We start from the raw sequence: 5,417 nt of genomic DNA, 5'->3' as shown, positions 1-5,417 counted from the left end.
TACCATGATACCAAAACCAGATAAAGACACCACTAAAAAAGAGAGCAGTAAGCCAATATCTCTGATGAACAAAGATGCAAAACTTCTCAACAATATACTAGCAAAGCAAATTGAACAATACATTAAAAAAATCATTCACCATGATCAAGGGCAATTTATTTCTAGTTACAAAGATGGTTCACTATTCACAAATCAATTGACATGATAAATCACATTAAGAGAATGGGTTAAAAAATATGATCATTTCAATAAACACAAAAACAATTTGCAACACTCATTCATGGTAAAAACCCTCAACAAAGTATGTTTAGAGGGAACATAACTCAATGTAATAAAGGCCATATTTGAAAAACCCATAGCTAACATTATCCTTAATGGGGAGTAATTGAGGGTCCCCCTGCCCCCCCGTTTTCAGGAATAAGAGGAGGATGTCCACTCTCACTTCTTTTATTCAACATAGTCTTGGAAGTTCTAGCCACAGCCAACAGCCATCAGACAACAACAACAACAAAAGGTAAAAGGCATCGATATCAGAAAGGAAGAAGTAAAACTTTCACTATTTGCAGGTGACATGATACTCTGTAGAGAAAACCCATAAGACTCCACCCAAAAACTTCTAAAACTGATAAAGGAATTCAGCAAAGTTGCAGGACACAAAATCAGTGTACAAAATCTGTTGCATTTCAATATATCCAAAACAGTAAGATGCCTAGGAATAAACCTAACCAAAGAGGTTAAATACCTATACTCTGAGAAGTATAAAACATTGATGAAAGAAATAACTATTGCTAAACTATATATACTACCCAAAGCAATCTACATATTTGATGCAATTCCTATCAAAATACCAATAGCATTTTTCACAGACCTAGAACAAATAGTCATAAAATTTGTATCAAACCACAAAAGACCTCAAATAGCCAAAACAATCTTGAAAAAGAAAAGCAAAGATGGGAGCATCAGAATTCTGGACTTCCAGTTATATTACAAAGCTGTAGTGATCAAAACATTATGCTACTGGCACAAAAATAGACACATAGATCAATAGAACAGATAGAAAACCCAGAAATAAACCCATAATTATATGATCAATCAGTTTTTGACAAGGGAGGAATGAATATCCAATGGGAAAAATTTTAAAAATACGGGATGTCTGGGTGGCTCAGTGGTTGAGCATGTGCCTTTGGCCGAGGGCGTGATCCCACAGTTCTGGGAGCAAGTCCCACATCGGGCTTCCTGTAAGGAGCTTGCTTCTCCCTCTGCCTATGCCTCTGCCTCTCTCGGTGTCTCTCATGAATAAAATAAAATAAAAATAGAAATTCTGAATATATATTTTTTCAAGTGGACACTGATCAAAATAGACCATATCCTAGGCCACAAAAAATTAAAAAGGATTAAAATAATACTTTCTATAATAAAAAATTAGAAATCATTAACAGAATATCTAAAAACTATCCAAATACATGGGAATTAAATACACTTCTAAATAATCCATGGCTATTGAAAAAAATCAAAATCTAAATAGTATTTTTGACTAATTAAAATGGAAATAAAACCTTTGAGAAAATTTTGTAGCATTAAATATTTCTAAATTAGGGAAGAAGAAAAATTGTGAAAATTTGATTAAGCTTCTAAAATTCAAGCTTAAGAAACCAGAGAAAGAATATCAACTTAATTCTAAGTGAACACAAGGAAGGATGTAATAGAGAAATAAGAAGAAAACAATACAGTAGAAAATAAAACAATGGAAAAAAATGACAAACAGTGGATCTGGTTCTTTGTAAAGATGATGAAATTAATAAACCTTTAGCTAAACTGGGAAAAGAGAGGAAGACACAAGTTATCAACATAAAATGAGAAAGAGGGACATCTACAGATTCTATATATATTACAACTCTACTAGATGAATACTGTGAACAATTTTTTACTAATAAATACATAACTTAGGTAAAATGAAAAAAAAAATCCCTGAATGATACGACACTAAAGCTCACTTAAGAAGAAATAGATGTCACAGTGGTCGGTCTACATGGGCTAAATAAAAACAATTTGTAATTAAAAACATGCCCAACTGAGAAAATTCTGGGTCCTGATGGCTTTACTGGTTCACTCTTCACAAACTCTTCTAAATAATAGAAAAGGAGATAACACTTCTTCATACATTTTATGAGGCCAGCATTATCCTGACTCAAAAATCAGAGGCACTAAAAGTATTAAATTCATCAAGACAAGAGACTTTAGCAAAATTTTGGCAAATTGAATGAAATCATATATAAAGGAGATCAATATTACATGATCAAATGTGGTTTGTTAGGGATACAAGATGCAAGTTTTTATCAACATTAAAATTTTAATTTGACATATCAACAGACTAAAAAGAAAAGCCAGTGATCAATAAATTTAGGAAAAGCTCTTGATAAATTCCACCAATCACTTATGTTTATTTTTTATTTTATTTTTTTAAGATTTTATTTATTTATTCATGAAAGACACAGAGAGAGAGACACAGACACAGACACAGGCAGAGGCAGAAGCAGGCTCCATTCAGGGAGCCTTATGTGGGACTCAATCCTGGGTCTCCAGGATCACGCCCTGGGCTGAAGGTGGTGCTAAACCACTGAGCCACCTGGGCTGCCCAATCGCTTATGTTTAAAAAAGACTCTCAGCAAGTTATGAATATAAGGAACCACATTTCTATTGACAGATAACATCTGTAACCCCCTACAGCGAAATGATAAAATACTGAATATATTTTCTACTAAGGTAGAGAACTGGACAAGGTGTCCTTCACCACATATTACTAGAGTTCTAGGTCAGTGCTTAAGGCATAAATATAAAATGTTAAGAAAGGAAAGCAAGAAGGACCAGAAAAGAAATATGGTTGAAAAGGAAGAAATAAAACTACATTATTATCAGATGATGTGATTATATTTTTAAAAAACCTAACAAATATACAAAAAGCTATAATAACTAGGAGGTTGATTTAGTAAAATAGGATGTAAGGACAATAAATGCCAATTCTTTTTATGTATATTAGCAACAAATCTTTCACATTGAAACTTAAAACATGAAATTTACATTAGCAGCAAGAAATATGAAACTTTAGGGATAAGTTTTACAAAATAACTGATGTACACAAAAATCCTCAGAAATGTAGCCCTGTATATTTGCTTGAGCAGAAAACTAGAACAGATGTTATGAATTTTAAAAATTATAAGTAAAAGAATCTAGACACAAACATTGCATACTATAATACTTTGAGATTCTAGAAAAATGATAATAGAAAATAGATAAGTAGTTGCTCATGCCCAGGAGAGCATGAGGAAGGAGACTGAATGCAATGTGGTGTGAAGAAACTTTTTTCCAGTGATAGAAACTTTCTGATATCATGATTTTGGTGATAGTTATGTGACTGCGCAATTATCTGTCAAAATCATCAAGTTATAGACTTAAAATTGGTTAACTGTATTGTGTATAAGTTATGCCTCAAAGCTAACCAACAGAAAGTTTTTAAGTTTATCATCATATTCTTTAATACCTAGTGACTTTGGTCTTTGGTGTAAAGCATTTATAAAGTGCAGTATAGAAACAGAATTATGGGGATCCCTGGGTGGCTCAATGGTTTAGCGCATGCCTTTAGCCCAGGCCAGGATCAAGTCTCACATCGGGCTCCCTACATGGAGCCTGCTTCTCCCTCTGCCTATGTCTCTACCTCTCTGTGTGTCTCTCATGAATAAATAAATTAAATCTTAAAAAAAAAAACACAGAATTAAGATTTTCCTTTATTAGCTGGTTCTAAAACTGTTTTATCTTTTCTGTGCTGCAGTTTATTTGTGCCAAGCTAAATATGCCAACTCAAGCTTTTGTCTTAATGATAAAATATGCATAAGCACCAAAATGCCCTACAGATATAGATTCCCTATACTCTGAGACAGCTTCAATAATGAAATGATAAAAAGAAGAAAATGCAAAAATTTAATCACATTCAGCTGTGAGGCCATATTCCTATTTTAAAAAGGATTTCTTATCTCCCAGTGACAGAAGAATTAATAAAATTTTTTTCAGTTATTTTTTTAAGTAAAGTCATGTCCACTGGTCAAAGGTATAAACTTATTTCTCCTTTTAACAAACCTCTTTTAGTTCTTAAAAAATATATATATATATATATATATATATATATATATATATATATATATAATTTATTTATTTATTTCCAGGACACATTTTCTCACCTAATTTTCAAGTGAATGCATGATTCAGAGAATACTATGCTTTTAAATATTTTGTTGAAGAAAGTGTCTTCCCTGGCCCTGTTGGGATAATAGGTGAAAGTGGACAAGGGATTCCATATAGTTTGCAAGTTTCCTGTCTTTTAAGTATGGGTTCCTCCCTTTAAAGGTTACCTAGGAATCTCTGCCACTTCAACCTCACTTAGCATGCCAGCATCAAGTTCATGTGTCAAGGAACTAGCCAAGAAAACAGTTGGGGCCATTCTTGAGCTACAGATGGAATCCAGGCTTTCCTCCAAGTCTACCCTCACCCATGAAATTTCATGCAGTTTAAAAATATGTCCCCTTCCACTGTGTGATAGTACCCTAGGAATCCATTTCTATGTATGCAAGAAAAAAATCTTGCAAATCTTTTGTTCCCTAGATCGTGATTTTTCTTATTTTTCCAGGACAGTGTATGTCTAGTCATGGGTAATATGGTAACAAAGTACGAGACACATCACATCACCTGGCAATGTATACTGCAGGTAAGATAATAGTGAGGCATTAAAAAAAAAAAGAAAAAGTAAGACCAGCCTCATATCTTCTAGGGAAGATAGTCTCAATGTGCTTTGAGTGTTTGAATAATCGAAATACATTTTCCAGATTGCATTATTTGAAATCCTATATCCCAAACTATGTCCTAACTTCCACATGAGACACAGCCAGTTTGTTCACTGAAACTCCACAGTAATTTGCCCACCCGGTTTGTTAACTTATACCATAATTTGCCCATCCACAGGATCAGATCCTGCAACTGTAGCTGTAAGAGATGTAGGATTATTTTAAGGAAGCTCCCTGGCCCTTTGATCATGACTTGGGGAAAGAATTTGAAATCCTGAGCTTGTCTATTTATTTTGCTCTCCAACGAAGTAACAGCCAGTAGGTTACTGACATCATATTTTGCATTTTCACCATAATGGTCGACCTTAGCCCTAATCAAGCCTGCGGAACATTCCTTCAGTACAGGCTGCATTCCAGAGTACCACATTTAAGTAACTGCTTTGCTGAGTGTAAGAGAGTTACCAATGTCTCAGAATCTGATGTTAATAAAGTCATCACTGTGTTAAAAATAAAACTATAGGCTAAGGTGAAGTTGCTTACTTCACTAGGACAGCAAACCAATATTCAACTGCAGTTTGAACCTGT

Source organism: Canis lupus, chromosome 8, assembly GCF_011100685.1.
Source record: "Canis lupus familiaris isolate Mischka breed German Shepherd chromosome 8, alternate assembly UU_Cfam_GSD_1.0, whole genome shotgun sequence".
In the NCBI taxonomy this organism is placed as follows: domain Eukaryota; kingdom Metazoa; phylum Chordata; class Mammalia; order Carnivora; family Canidae; genus Canis; species Canis lupus.
This window is presented reverse-complemented; position numbering follows the sequence as displayed.